Consider the following 16,583-nt stretch of genomic DNA (forward strand, 5'->3'; position numbering starts at 1 on the left):
CCTCCAGCACAATTCTATGGTCAGTGTCTGGTAGATGTTGTCCACAGAGTTGCACTGGAAGTCCTAGAGATTCGTAGAGAACTGTTCTCTCAGGTAAAAATATACTGTTTTTGTTACTTGCATTTTTCCCACTTTCACAGGAGTCTTGTGCCCCTAACCCTAGTGAATATGGAGGGACCATTGTACTTTCATCTCAATTATAGATTTAGCTCCTTCAGTTAAATTGCTGTAGTGTTTCTTTTAGCAAACTTTTGTGGAGGGTTCATTTTGACAACAGTTTATCACAGCACTTGGCTTTATTCAAAAACATACTTTGTTCCACTATATCAGCACAAGGCAATGCTGAGGAGGGCTTTGCTCTGCTACATAATAAGCAGTGTGGCAAATAGTAAAGTCTCCCTGTGACAACAGTTTCATGAAGGTACAATGGCTGTCAGATCCGTGCCAGCAATAGGTTTTTAAATGGAACCAGGCTTCCAAAGCACAGGGTGATTCCCAAAATGACTTGGAGCGTAAGACATTCACATGGGCATTTTTTCTCCAGCTGTCTCTGTCCCATTCCACACGTTTAACCATCTATTATACATCTTTACATACTCGTTGCTAGCTTGCTGGCAAATGAAACTAGATCCAATAGCTGTACCTGACTCATATGATAAAGTAGTAAAATTCTGTGACAGGAGGCTTCACAGGACCCTGAGCAGAGCTTGGGAGAGCTACTTTTTCAGACTATAACTCCCGTAATCTCCCTGATAGTCTAGGGGTTCTTGTTAAACATGTGTCTCTGTTGACTTGTTTGCATTATCCCTTCCGGGGGGGGGGGGTGTCACTGTAAAGTGGGTCACTGACTTCATTGGAGTCATGTTAGACATTCCTCTCCCAATCATCAAATGCAAATAATCAGGTGATAGCAACAAGTTAAAGTGTCTAAGGAAAAAAAGAGTTAAACCTGAACTGGAGAAAGGTGTAGTCAAGAAAGTAAAGGGACAAAAAGGTAGGGAAAGGAGGGCAGGAATATGGACTCATACAAAAGAAGTGGGATGAAGTGAGATTAATAAATTATAAACAGAAAGAAAAAGATGCAATAAGTAGAATAAAAAAGTCTCATAAATGACAGAATGCATTATAAGGACCTGGGAACTGGTTTTTATCGTGAACACATACTATTAGAATCAAGATGAATAGACAATGAAGCAAGTGTTTTATTGAAGAATAGAATATATTTGATACTTGTTGAAAGAAAAAAAATAATATTTTGATATCTTTAAAATTGTTATTTTTTAAATTAATTGTATTTTTTGAAAAAGCGAATTAATTGTATTTTTTGAAAAAGCCCAGATTAACTAGTAGAGGCCAAAAGGAAAAGAAATTAAGGAAATGAAACCAGTATAAGAGGGATATTCGACATTAATCCACTGATGGTGGGGAGTAATATTATGACAATGTAAACTACATTTTGGAGCACTGAATTGTATATGATGTGATAATTTATTTTATTGTTTGAAAACATTAAAAATAATAATTAAAAGAAACAAGAAAATATAAGACAAGGCACAATTTTATGATTTAGTGGAAGCACATAAAAAACAAGTCCATGTAAAGGTTACATTCAATACATAATTATCATATAATTGAAGTAATAATATGATTGACTGTACAATGGAAATATGTATACAATTTGATCAGAAACTGTAATATTACTATCACTAATACATAAAAACATGCAGAAAGGACAGATGCATGTAGCTAGAAGCTGTGGAGGCTTTCCATCAATTGATTCAAAATGCCAGCTAAATCAATGTGCAGAGTTCTATCAGGTTGTAAAATGATATATTGTTTTATTTTCTTCACCAACCTAGACATTGGGAATTCCAGGATGGGAGGAGGATCAAAGTTATCTCATCTTCTTTATGAGAGTGCACTAGGAGGTTATGAAAGAATTACTTTTTCACAAATTGAGCTTGGAAGGGTAGTCAGGCATATGAAAGCAGACACATATTCATATGATGTGAGATTTTAAAGCAACCATTAGTTCATCCCAAAGATGACCTCTGCTAATTCTTGTAATGGTCAGATTTGTTTTTGTTATTTCTTTTGCTGATTACATTCAAACTGATTAATATATTAACTCACCACCTTCCTCCATAGGGAGTGTCAATCCATAGGGTGTGTCAATCAAAAGACATTGATAATTTATGCATTTGTCTTCTACTGATCAGGAAGTGTTTATTTTAAATACAGAATCATAATAGCTAAACAAAAGTAGAGAAAAGATTGTTTCCTCTTTACAAATAAGAAAAGAGCATTTCCAATATATATCCCTATGTGACAAAGATCTCCACATGCAAAAGTGTGTGCTTGCTGTACTATTTCACATACGAGTAATCTTTTCACATAAAAGTCTTCTGACCCCCTATGGATTAATACATTTGTATCGCATCACCTTTTACTACAATAAATATATTCAGCTTTAAAATGTCGGAAGAGTATTTGTTGCTTTGGTGCAACAATTATCTTGCTGGAAATGGTTACATTTAATGCATATTATCTCATTTGACAGACAAATTGTGTATATCTAGTGACAGTTTCTTGAGATAAAATAAATCAGTCCAAATAGGATGGAAGTTCAATGGCTGATGTAATATCATGAGGCAGTAATAATAATACCTGCTTTCTACCATGACTCTCATGATACAAAATTACAGATTCCAGTTAATCCCAGGTTGAGATGAAATTTAAATACTGCAATTTTCAATCTGCATTACCACATACTAGCCCACAAACCAAAGTCTTGTTTAATTATCAGTCTCCATATTCTGCAAACTCTCAGAAACATAAGACACTGCACAAAACTGGGCCAGGATGCAGAAATTGGGAGACATCACCACATGTGGCAGGGAGCTGCTGTATAGGCAAGCCTGCTATCCTCAGATGCCATGGAGGATAATGTCCTCTTGTCACCAGTGGAAACATAAGATTGTTGTCCATGTGGTCAGATTCTTGTGAGTAAAGAGGAAAGAGATTTTATTCTTTTTCTGAGGTACAAAAGTGTTTTGGGCCACCCCTGCCATTGTGACAACTTGTATTTTGCAACCCATTTTATTATTAATTTGTCAAACATAGTTGTTGATTTCTTATCAGCCACCAGGCTTCTCAAAGCAAGGCACAATGGAAAACCACCTCAGAAAATTATTTTTAAAAAATGAAAACAATTTGGCAAACTTGTTTTAAAAAGCTATGGGATTAAAACAATCCCAAAAACCAGTCTTGAAAGGAACAAAGGTCAAGCAAAACAAGTCTTAGCTGTCGTGTGGATGTTCAGTAGGAATGAGACCAAGCAGAACTTTTAGAGGAGGAATTTCCATGACAGAAGGAATGCTGCAAAGCAAACTCTGTCTTCTTCCTCTCCTTCTCAGCTTGTGAAAGTTGCATCTTGAGTTTCAACATGGTTTTTCCTTCAACGGCTTCAAACCATGAACCATTATTTAATTTTTAAAGTGGGGTGGGCAAAATGCAACCCATGGCCTCAGTGTACCATCCAGAATCATGAGGACGGTCAAACTTTGGGGAGTATTGCTCCAAAATTACTTCTAGGGGATGTGGGGGCATTTCCACCATATTTTGAGGCCCCCTGCACCCAGGGGCCAAAAATGTTGCAATTGCTTTTTAAAAATGTCTTTGAAAGTCCTCTAGAGAGTATGGAGGACATTTCCACTGTATTTTGCTAATTTATGCCATGGAGAGGCCTTTTGGGAAACCAAATAAAGTGGAAGTACTTTGGGTCATTTCTTGTGCTTAAAAAAAGGTCTCTCTTGGGCCTTAAATAACCCAGGAAGGCTCCAAAAACATACAGGACACATTGTGAGTGCCCTATATGTTTCCTGGAGGGCATTTGGGGGGCAGTATTTTAACATTTTTTATGAGAGCAGGTACAGTTGGAGGGGGCTGCTGTCCACCAAGATCTTCTCAGGGCTAATGTAGCTTCCTAACCTTCCACAGTTATACACTCTCGTTTTAAAGAAAAGCATGAGAGTTAAAAAGAGATCAGCATGATGTAGTGGTTTGAACATTAGACTATTACTCTGGAGACCAGGATTCAAATCCCCCTTGGCCATATAAACCCACTGGGTGACCTTGGGTAAGTCACATTCTTTCAGCCTCAGGGGAGGGCAGTGGCAAACCCCTTCTGAACAAATCTTGCCAAGAAAACCCTGTGATAGGTTCGTTTTAGAGTTGCCACAAGTTGGAAACTACATGAAAGCACAGAACAACAACAAATGAGAGTTTTTGTTCTTATTAACCACTCTCAAGTTGATCTTGATCCATGGCAACCCTGTGGATGAGAATTATGGGGGGGAGTCTAATCGTCTGTGGAATCTGCTGAAGAAGATACAAACTTATCAGTAAATCAGGGGGTCTCTGCCATGCACAGGTCCACTTATCTATTTCTGTGTCCAGATTCTAGGAAAACATCTTCTAAAATTAGAGCCCGGATGAACAACTAAATATAGTTAAAATGTGTACATTTCAAAATCTGGATTCCAAAATATCATTCAGTGTGAAGGCCAGTTTCTAACTTCCAATTCCTGTTTAGCTGAAATTGCAGTAAAGGGTTAAATTAAAGCACACAGTTTCACAGTCTGAAAATTGGGAACTGTTTCTTCCCCTCTTCCTTCCGGAATCATATCCCCCCCCCCCTTCCCTATAACCAATCTCCTTTTCAACCAGAAAAGTGTAGTTTGCGGCTAAAGAATCCAGATGTTGCTCAGCTTCCCAGATGTGATAGGTCTTTCCGTTCCAGGCGGGGCCAAGTGTGCCTTTTACAATGAAGAGAAAGGGGTGGGGGATGAGTAGGACTATTTTTAAAAGTCCTCTTGGCTTATTTATAATTTGCACCCTCCGTGTCTGAGTCTCCCAGCAGGGTGACTGAAGAAGGAGGAAGGACCTATTTGCCAAAGATCTGAGATATTTCAGCCGCCTCGCTGGAAAAGCTGCGTAGCAGAGTGACTTAGGAGAAAGTCATTATCTATATTCTTAACTCCCCACCGCAGGGAAAAAAGTTATTTATTTTCCTGTCCGGGATTTCGTGATAGCTCCTGGCAGACAAAGATGGTACACTGGTTATTTTTGAGCCTTTGTGATGCCTCTCTATTTCCAGGCTGTATTTTTTCTTTTTCTTCTTGAGGTCTATTTTACTGCATGAGTGACTCGTTTGCACCTTGGCATGGAGAGCCAGGGAGACTCAGCTTTTCCGTGGTGGTATTTCTGGACATGTATAGCAAGTGTTTGATACTTAGACACCCCAAATGCTCTAGATAAGGCTCACTGGCACTCTGGGCATTTCATCCTCTGACTCACCAGAAAGGCAAAATCTACTTGCTATATTCTGGAATCATTATTCATGTCTGAATAATTCAAGAGTTATGAGTAGCTGTCCCACAACTCACAATCTTCACTCCCTTTAATCCTCCACAACAACTTTTGATTGTCTTGGCAAGTGCATTGCCCTGATACAGACATATAGTTAGCTGATGGGGAGTCAAACCTAGAGGGCTGAGATCTAGTTGGGAAATACAATGGCCAGAAAAAGAACCAAAGCAGCAACCCCAGGGCTGAGCTGTTCTGCTTCTGTGTCTTTAGGGGCACTTGATGTGCAGAAATCAGTAGGTGAAGCTTTTCTGCAGCACCCAAAAAACTAATATCTGGAAATTAGACATAAATTTATCAACAGTAAATGGGAAGTGTAGCATGAGCTGTGCCCTTGACTATTGCCGTGTTTCATTTTTTAAAAAAATAATCCTATAGATGCATGTTTATTAAGTAAGGACTTTATCGCATTGGGGGGGGGGGAGGCATAATGGATCAGGAGAAAAGCAGCTACTTGCTCCTTATGAGAGAAAGTGCTGTACATTAAGGGAAGGGAAGGAAAAAGAAAAGAAAGAAGTGAGAAGAAATGAGTAACTTCTTCCCATAAGAGAACAGGAATAGACTGGTCAAGTGATAATTCATCAATAATGCTATAGTATGTGAAATAGGAAGCAATCAGGAGCAGAAGCCATGAGGAGGACGTTTCTAAAGAAAGAGACAATAGTCCTACTGCCTGTTAACTTTGGACAACCTGGAGTATGGTAGCATTTTAAATGGGAAAGAATACTGTAGTCATAAATCATGTCTGAAAGAAGGCATTAGAACAAAGCAGAAAATGCTTAATGCAACGGGTAGCCAACAACATTGTCTCAGTTTTCTGTTAAATGTGACTAGGAATTACAGGATTGCAATTATAATTCCAATATAAATGAGAAAGCAACCAATTTGTGGATATTTTTTGGTTCCACATAAATGCAGTTTTTAAGAGAGGGAAGCTTTTCAGTGTTCAAATATTTGTTCATACGTGTGAATCGCTGCTTAATACAATAAAGAGTGAATTACTCAGAACATGTAGAATATCAGATGTGCGCAATTTCCACTTCCACAGGGAAGTTTGGTTCAGAGCCTGTCTATACATCGCACACCTTAATAGAATTAGCTTCAGGATTTACAGGGAGAGATTAGAGACTTTAACAATGGACTCCCTAAAAGGGAAAGAGTCATGTGGGCATGACAAGTAAGATACATGTCCGTTTTTCAGAGCTGAACTACATTATCCATGATGACTGAAGGATACTGGGACTTTGAGCCCCCCCCCTCCAAAAGTAACTTTTCCAGATTCTGTCATTCATTCTTTTCATAGAATTTCCAACCTCTGCATGGTATAGGTACACAGAGGCTTCATCATTTCCCTAAATTTGCTGCCCAGGAACAGTGACGCACTTTTGAAAGGATTTTCTCAGCTTTTTTTTGATAACCTGTCAGTGGAACCATGACTACTCCGTCAATCTCAAGGTGACTGATCTTCCCTAGAAACCCATGAAGCTATCCATCCTCACCATACAGAGTACAGATGGGGAATTTTCTTCAGCCTCAGGGGCCAAATTCCTATTTGGAGAGGGTTTTAGAGGGTGCATTCCAGCAGTGTATGGGGTGAGGTCAAAGAAAGCAGATGGGGCCAGATGTCATTCTTATCCATTTGGATATTTCCCCACCAAGCACACCACAGCTGAATTCCATGTATGTCTGTCTTGAAGCAAATCCTTGTACAACTAGTTTTCGGGCACAGCTTAGTTGCATGCCCATCTATTCAGAGGTTAGCCCAGTGCAACAGCTTCCTGAGCTGCAAAGCAGTGCTCAGTTTCATGCAGTAGCTCCTCAAATTTTAAACGTCCTCTAATCCCTTATTCACGGTGACTGTCAGAGGTAGCAAACATGGCTTGAGGGCCAAATGGAAAAATCCTGCAGGCTGCATGGAGTCAGCAGGCCTACCATAATGTAGATGGTAGAGCAAGAGTGAGTAAAAGGATATCTGGACCTACTGGTAGATCTCTCAATGATTTTCAACAGATTATCAAAAATTTCAGAACCTTTAAACTAACAAAGGTCTCTCACACACACATTTTCTAGTTAGGCTGCTGAAATAGAGAATAAGTTTCCATGGAAACCTAGGACAGGGTTTTTATATGACAAGAATGTGGGTTCTGTCACCAAAATTAAATTCTGGGCTGGCCTTTTGTCTAAAAACCACCCTGTTCCTTAATTTTAAAAGCATCTTGCCTCCATTGTCACCTATCCTGTTGGATTTCAGGTAACTAGTAGAAAATGAAGCAGATCTTGCAAACATGATGTCTGCTTGGCCCTATTCACAAGAATGCTATAAATGGCCTCCATTTGGCGGGTCTGGAGCATCTTCCCATGTGGATTGATGGCATCAAATTAAGTTCACCTTGGTGTGATTGGCTCACCACCAGAGGCTGGTTCTAAGAAGCCCTTGAAGAGAATACTTCAAGTTCTAATGGTTCTTCATAGGGCCAGCCCTACTGTTGGGCAGATTGAGGGAGCCACTTCAGGTAGGAGATTATCAAAAATTTAACAGACTATCTCCCTAGCAATTCCTCCTAGGCCTGCTGATCATTCCACTCTCATAGAGGACAGAGCTGTCTGTGCCACTTGGCTTGTCCTGCTTTTCCTACACTAGCCTCTTACCCTAAGGGCCATGGAGGACACTGACCTGTAAGCCTTGGTTGCCACTCAAGTAAGATTCAGCCACAAATCCTTCTGTACATGGGATGATAAGGGGTCACCATCTTGCCTTTTACTTTTGTCAGCTTGGGAAGAACAGTGGTGGGGGAATGGGGTGGCTGGCATCTGAGTGGTCGTGTTGGAAACAGAGTATTAGATTGCGAGGATAGTTTGACCCATCCAGCAATGCAGTTCTTGTATGACTGCATCTATGAAATTTTCTGTTGTAAGTGAGAATGCTATTGGTTAGCCCAACTAAAATAGCCCTGTTAAATCACTTGTTGAGTACTGTGTCAACATGTAGGTAAAACCCATTGATTCAATGGGTCAGACTACTTTAGTTGAACTAACAATAGGATTTAGACCATAATATGATTAGAATAGAGCTTGGAAACATGTCTTTTTTTAGTCTACAGCTTTTAGAATTCCCTCAACCAGCACCCTCATTGTCCATGCTGGCCATCTTGGGATATAGAGTCATAAGGAAAATGTAGAATGTGGGTTTTAATAGTAACCAGGTATTACAGGCTTATTGTGAGCCATAATGATTAGGCATTTAAACAGGAAGTGCCATCAAAAGATAGTCAGCAAGTGCTGTAAAGTCCTGTAGGATGCTGCCAGTCTGAACAGTCCCTCAGGCTGCAGGGGCTGGGTCCTTTGTGGCCCCAGAGGGAGAGGCAAAGCCTAGTCGGCTTCGCGGAGCCTTTGCTAGAGTAGTGACCAGCATTTTACCCCAGAGAGGGTTGTTACTAGTGTGGATGGTGGATGGTGTCGATGTATATATTGTTGTACACAGTGGAACTCCTTCTAAGAATAAAAGCCTCATCTGAGAGAGGTTCACAGTGTCTCTTTGCTCACTGAGAAAAGGAGAGGGGTTTCTCCAGCTCACAAGCTGCTGACTACAGTCACGAAGGGGGAAAATCTGGGGCCAAATGTTGATGTGTTGCCTCACGCACTGCATAGCAATATCAACAGCGTTTTAACAGGCCAGGGATTTTTGGGAGCTGTAGCCCAAACTAGTTATGTTTCCATACCCTGGACTAAAGGTTAAAATATGTATTAGTTCTAAGGACTAGGCTGCAATCTGTATTATAGTATAGATCTTCAGCTCAGCTGCCAGCTCAGTGGTGTTTGTGTATTCTATCCAGCCAGACTTCAGATGCTAGGCATATATTATGGCTGTGTTACTAGAAATAAGCTGCCTTAGATACAAATTGCTGCTGTGTAAAACATTTAATTTTCTTATAACCAACTGATGTTGGTGAAGCCTAGGGCTCATTCATACATAACATGTGTCTCACAGAGGCCCGTTACAAATGGGTCTAAAAGTGCATGCTTCGCGCGTGCTAGGGTTAGAAAGGGGTGTCCTTTCTGGACGTCCCTAACCCTAGCACGCGCAGAGCATGCACAAAATGGCGGCGGCCGTTCCACACGGCCGCCGCCATTACGACATCACGACCGCGCCACCTCTATATGGGGCGGCGTGGACGTGACATTGTCACGCCGTGCCAGGGCGCATAGTGTGCCCCTTCCCCAGCCACAAAAGGAGCTCCGAAACGGAGCTCCTTTTGCCGTTTGCGTCGCTGGGTGCAGCCTTCAGACGGCTGTGCCCAGCAACGCAGAGGAGAAAGGGGCCAAGTGGCCCTTTTCTCCTCCTCCCCGCCGCCGGGGGGTGTCCTTGGGGCTTGAAGCCTGGAAAGCGGCGGATCGGGGCCTCAGCGGCTGCCGCTCTGGTCGCTGAGGCCCCGATCCAGCAGGGAAAGGGGCGAGTGCAGCTTTTCGGCGGTCTGTAACCCGCCTTAGTTTTGCTACACATGATGGTTGGGAGCTGAATGTGTGAACTAATCCCCTGAGAAGCACATAGCTTGCAAGGCAAGCCAAATGTTTGTGTTAGCTTAGTGATGACCCATTCACACTTGCAGGTTACCAAGGGGTGGCTGAGATCTTGCATAAGAGGATGCGTGCCTGGCATGTAGCTTTGTCTCCCTGTGCTGCCTCCTAACCATACCTTTTAAGTGACACAGCCATTTCCATGACACTGGAGAGTGTGGGGATCATTGGGGATGCAGCCAGCCATTTTCTTGTAGATGGGTGTGCTGCAACAGGCATTTGCAAGGACCATCCAAGGGTCCTTGAGGAGTCCTTACAGATTATGTTCTTGCAGCACATCCAGCTAGAGCCCTCCAAATACAATGATTGTGCTGAGGAGGGCCACGTTCCTTAAAAGGTGGGTTGGGGGAAGGCTCCACTACCACCACCATCACCACATGTGATCATTTTTGCTATTATGCTATCATATTGCAGTTGATATTGCAGTCATCATATCACAACTCTGCTTGTGCCAAGTTGTACATAGTGAGTTTGCTGTTCAGTGTGCAGTTAATGCATTTCTCCAGTCCTTGTTTAGATGTCAAATTACCCCACCCTCGCTTTGCATTGCTACATGCAAAATCTTGTTCTGAAGCTATGTGAGGAAAGGAGAGAGGTCAATGTTGCAAGATGCCTAGATTTAGGAACAAGAACAAACCACACAGATGGATCTACACACATGAACTGAAAAAGGAAAGTAGAGATTAATTTCTTTCCCCATACTGTAATTCAGGAGTGGGTGACCTGTGGTAATCTAGAAGTCCTTGGTCTAGAATGCCTTTTGGGAATAACAATGCCCATTGTCTCTGATCATTAGCTAGACTGGCTGAGGCAGATGGGAGTTTGAGTCCAACAACATCTGGAAGGCCACAGGTTCCCCACCCCAGTGTAATTAAATACTGGAGGGTTTTTAGCTCCCCGGTATTTTGGGTTCAAATTCTGAATGCACCTCAAAAACCACAGCTTATTTGGCTAAAGGAGGAACCAGCCCTGTAGGCATCCCTTGTGCTTTGCTCAGGCTCTGTGGAGATTAGCAAGGTAAACAGGCTGATTGGAAGCAGGCAGGAAACGTCAGAACCCAAGAGCTTTGATTTTTGGGCGCAGCACCCTGGCTTTTGAATGTCTGCTGCTGAGGTTTAGCTCAGCAAGTCTGTGTGGCACATGCAAAGGCTCTGGCGTTCCTGCCTTCAAAGGCAGCTGCAGCTGAAAGCTGGCCCTAGCCCATCCAGAGCAGAGAGAGGCAAAGCTGCTCAGTGGTTGCAGCACCATGGAAAGCTCCAAGTGAGGCACTCAGCTCAAGCAAACGCTTATTCCTTTCTGTGGCTTTCTACCTGGCTCTTGAGCAGGTGTAGTGCTGAAGGATGTCTGCCTCTTCAAGAAAAGCAGGTTCAGGGGAAGGAATCTAAGGATCTTGGCTTGGTTTTCTCAGGCTCCTGGCCACCAGCGCCAGTGTCAGCATCATCAACTTGATCCAATCCGTCAGTTATGGTACAGTAGCCCTGAGCTTGGGCAGTTGATCCTCCTCTGACTATGAGCTCAAGGCTGAGACCATGATTTTCACCTATTGCAATGACAGGAAATTCAGGTGAGGAAGAGAAGGCACTATGCTCTCTCCAAAACCACAAACAGAGCACTTGCTTTTAACTTTCCATGCCAGGCCTCTGGAGGGGCATATTTGACACTGAGGAAGACCAAATCTATACCATCTGGGAACAGAGATTGGCCTTAACTTTCTTTCTTTCTTTTCCATTGGTCCCCATATTCAACTCTACCTCCAAGTCATCTTGTTTCTCCCTGCACAACACTATCGAGCCCCTTCTCTAATCCCAGAATGGTCACTCACACTGTGGTCATCACATCATGCCCCAACTGCTGTATCTTTCCTCCCTGGCTTTCCCTATAACAAAGTCACAGAGTCGTTCCAAGTTTCAAATGAAGATGGGGAACATGAAATCTGTCTATTGCGGAAGCCATGAGAGAAGATGCAAGTGTGCCAGCATCCTTCCTTAACTAGGGAAGAAATTCACCTTTCTACAGAAAGCATTTGCTTTCAGCACCATTGGCGAGTGGACAGGTCCTTGGTTTCTGCTTCTACCTGGTAAGGTACATAAATAAAATGGACCACTCTACACACCATGGGAACTGGATACATCTCTGGGATACATTCCAACATGTGCCTAGTCCAGAAGTTGCAAGTGATACCTCACCCAGGTATTGTTTTTGCTTGAAGCTTTGGCACGCATATGTCCATGCAGGCGTAACCAAAAACTTATCAAAGGAGCTGCTGACTGCCTTAAGCTGTTCTCTAGCCACGTATATAGCAAGCACACAAAGATCAGTGCAGGAATCAAGAAAAACAGAGAGGAAAAAGTGAAAGAACATCCTCCACCGAAGGGCAGTGGTGTTCTCTCTCACACACACACAGACACACATGGGGGTGGGATATTGCCTGGCATCATGGCAAGCAACACCCAGGAAGAAATAGAAGCGTGTGGGACTCTCTGGCTGGAGAATGAAGTCATGACAGTTTTAGAAAGCATTTAGTGGTGTGTACAGCTACTAAAGCATTGGCATTGTCAGCAGATTCTATGAACGGAGAGAAGAACCTTGTTTCCTGTGAAGAGCCATTAACCCATGGGAAAAATGGATTGAAGGGCTTCTGCTAGTTGTGCCAGATCTGATGTTGGTTAAAGCCAGTGTAAAGCATGGATGGAGTTTGCAGTACTGTTTGCCTTATCTCCCATCAGGGGCAGGGAGATGTTAGTCCCTCCACATCTTGTTGGGCTGCAAATGTCATCAGCCACAGCCAGCATAATTAATGGGGAGGTATTCTGGGAGATGCAGTCCAGCAGCATGTGGAGAACCACTTGATTCCCACCCTGACACAGATGTCTTTCTACCTGTACTACCTCATCCCTTCTCTCTGTTTGGAGGAACGTTAGAATCCCCCTCCCTGCTGTCTTTCTACCATAAGCAAAGACCAGAGTGCCAGGTGTCTCTTCTTATAAGGGATGTACCTTATGTGAAGGCCAGAAAGTTTGTCTTGCAAATAACTATTTTGCAGGTGAGCTTTTGGAAACTTATTGGTAGCTAATGAAGAGACTTAATGTATTGGTAATGCACCCTTTTTCTGATGTTTGAAAATAGCTTTAAACTTGTGTTCTAACTCAACAATTTTGTCCGTTTTTAAAAAAATATTTACTGATTTGAATCTGCTTTTATCTGTACCTGCTTTAATCTTTTTCTAAACTGTGATGAACCCCAGTTTTGGGAGAAAATGGGAATAAAAGTCAAACAAAATAAAAGAAATATATCAGTTGGGCACTTGATCAATACAGATGAAAATACTGCTAACCCCAGACATGATTACTTTAGTGACTGGGTTCATGGTTTGCATGGAAAGGTTCCTAAGTGTTATCTCTGGTATCTTCAGAAAGCAGGGAGGGGAGGTCTCTGCTTAATAAGTTGGATAACCACTACCAATAGGAATGAATATAGGAATAGATGAACTAATCCAACATTGTTGTTGTTGTTGTTATTGTTGTTGTTGTGTGTCTTCAAGTCATTTCCTACTTACAGTTGTCCTAAGGCAAAGCTAGCATAATGTTTTCTTGGCAAGGCCTTTCTGGCAGGCCTTTCCAGATCAGCCTCCCATTTGCTGATACTGATAACCCCATCTACTCCTAGAAAATAGCCCTCTCCCTGCCTTTAACTTTTAACTAATTTTATTTTAAACTTTATCCATACTGTTAATTATTTTATATTGTTATTGTTCTTTTTACTTGTCATTTTATGATCGGGAGCAGGGTTGGGGTAGGGGATTATTTAGAAATATTATTTTATTGTCATATGTTCATCAGTTACTAAATAAAAGGCTAATACTCTTGTCTCTGAATGCCAGAAAGACCCATTTGCTTGGTAATGTATCCATTTCCTTGGTGCAGCCTGGTTGAGCTAGAATTTGCCTATCCATAAACAGTAGATTTGTCTGCCCCAAATTCAATCCACGTTGCTATTTCTATCTAAGTTGTGAATGATTAATCATAGGTCATGCCTCCCCATAGCAACATGCCTGCATTCTGCTTTTGTGTGACCTTGCCACCCTTTCTTGAAATCAGAATGGCTTTTTAACCTAGCAGACCAAAGCAAAACAAGATTGAGAATCTGGAATGCTTACAGTCAGATGAATTCAAGCTGGAAGTGAGATGCGGCTTTTTAATAGGGTGGGTAACATTGGAACAGATTAACAAGGGATGTGGTAAATTACCCAACACTTGGAGATGTTAAGTGAAGGTTGGCTGAGTTCCCTAAAAATACGTTATCATTCAGCTGCAAATAATTGGGCTTAGTATCGGGATTGCCAGGCAAAACTCCATGACCTGTGCTGAGAGGTCAATTTAAATGTGAAAGTATTCAAATCTGAATCCGTGTCAACAAGTGTGCCAAGCAAACTTGTGTTGCTCAGCTAAATACCAATGCAGGGTAACTTGCAGTGCAGGGACATTTGAGTACGTGGCTGTTCCGCAGAATGTAGCAAACCCATTAAACTCAGTTGGATTGATAAAAATATATACTTTATTCTTTTTCTAGAACGCTAGAAACAAGATTCAGGACACATGGATCTAGTAGCAAGAACCATTGTCCAGGCCTACAAGAATAGGAAATGGTAACAATAAATATTTTATTTACAGACATCTGCAAAAATAATCAGCAGTCCTCACCGCTTCTTCAGTGCATATTACTAACAGGATTTATCCAAGTGGTGAAAGGGAGTGGGAAATGACAGATGTAAAACAAAAATCAATACTTTACTACAAACATTTTCTTGGCAAAATGATCAAAGGTCAGACTGCATGTGTACAACCACACACATGAATACGGAGAAACACAAACACAAGAGCCTTTGGGAATAGTTGTGAGCACATGTAACTACATGTAATTGAGGGGAGCTGTCTGCTTTCCTCTAAACTTGACAAGCACCTAGAAAGTCAACACTGGCAGCCATTGACAGATCAAGCCACTGTGTTGCCACTTTTGGTTTTATACAGATGTGTAACACTGAGGGATTTAACCCAAGGCCTTGAGTGCAAAGCTTGAAAAACTCTTGTTGCAAAATTGTAACTTTTACAAGCTTTCCTAGAGTGATAAGAATAATGAGGTACACTTAACCACAGCTTTCTCCTAGGCATGTCCCATCTAAATAAAATAAAATAAAATCTTTCATGGGACCTGAGGAATGTTCATATCTGGCCCCCAGGGATCTGGACTGAGTTTAAAGCTCTTTCACATTTACACAGTTGTAGTGCTGTGATTTCACTTTAATTGCCGTGGCAACCTCCTATGGAATAGAATTCATGGCCAGAGAGCTCCTCTGTTGACTCAGACCAAACTACAAATCCCAATATACTATAGAATCCCAACATTGCAGTTAAAGTGGAATCGCTACACTATAATTGTGGCACGTGAAAGGGCCTTTACACAGAAGAACCCCCCTACTTCAGTTGTGCTTGCATGTGCTATATGGCAATCTCTCAAAGAATGTGTAGAGTACATGCTCCACAGAACCGACACACTGAGTGGAGTCCCTCATGGGGCCAGGAAAACAGAATGCAAAGCAGTTTTTAAACAAACAAACAAACAAAAATGATCCCTCCGGCACTTAGTAATCTTGTACAGTTTCATCTAAGGGAAGGAAAATCCACAGAGACTGTGCTTAATTTGTAAAATGAAAAGTCCCAGGTTGTGGTTGTCAGTCATATTGGGGTATGTGTGTGCGTGTGTGTGTGATGCCTGTGAAACATACCTTTGGGACAAATAGCCCCCAGAAGTCCCTAACTAGCACTGGCCACTGATTGCTGGGGAAACTTGGGGAGCTCAGCATGGAAGGTATCTCCTGTCACCTGGAAGTTAAAATAAGCATAGGGAGGATTGGCTGGTATAGTGGAAAAGTTGTTCAGTATAAATAAACTCAGAGGCATTTTTCCTCCAGTGTTCCTGACACCTTCCCTCCAGTGTTATTGTATAAGAACAACAACCACAACCAGAAGTTCCAGCTAATGATGACAGAACTAAATAATCTGAGAGAAACGAGCCTTCGTTTTGAAGATCACAGAGGCTCTACCCTGATGAAGAGGAGATCTGGTTCAAATTAAAGCCTTGCAATGAACATCGCAGTTATCCATCAGAAAAAATCTGCATTCTTGGCTCTGGCAGCTGTGCACACACGTACATACGCAACCCACACCAGGGATGAGTCTGGGGAGGGGGCATGGGGCAAATACCATGCCAAGACAAGGAACTTGGCCTTCCTATTGCCTCATTGCCTGAAAGAAAGACACTTCTCCCACAAACAAATGCATTCGTGTATAATCATCTGGGTTGGTCAAGGATAAGCAAAATTCATGCTGTTAGCTGCATGTGTTTCCCCAACCCCCTTTTTGCAGCACCCGTTATTTGTTTAAAGAAATTGACATTCCAGCTTGCTGTTAATATGGGAGGCATCTCACTCACCTAGAAATATACATTGCTCCTTGTATGCTGCCCACCAGATTATTATTATTATTATTATTATTATTATTATTATTATTATTATTATTATTATT

The sequence above is a fragment of the Sceloporus undulatus genome, chromosome 2 (genome assembly GCF_019175285.1).
Source record: "Sceloporus undulatus isolate JIND9_A2432 ecotype Alabama chromosome 2, SceUnd_v1.1, whole genome shotgun sequence".
Taxonomy (NCBI): domain Eukaryota; kingdom Metazoa; phylum Chordata; class Lepidosauria; order Squamata; family Phrynosomatidae; genus Sceloporus; species Sceloporus undulatus.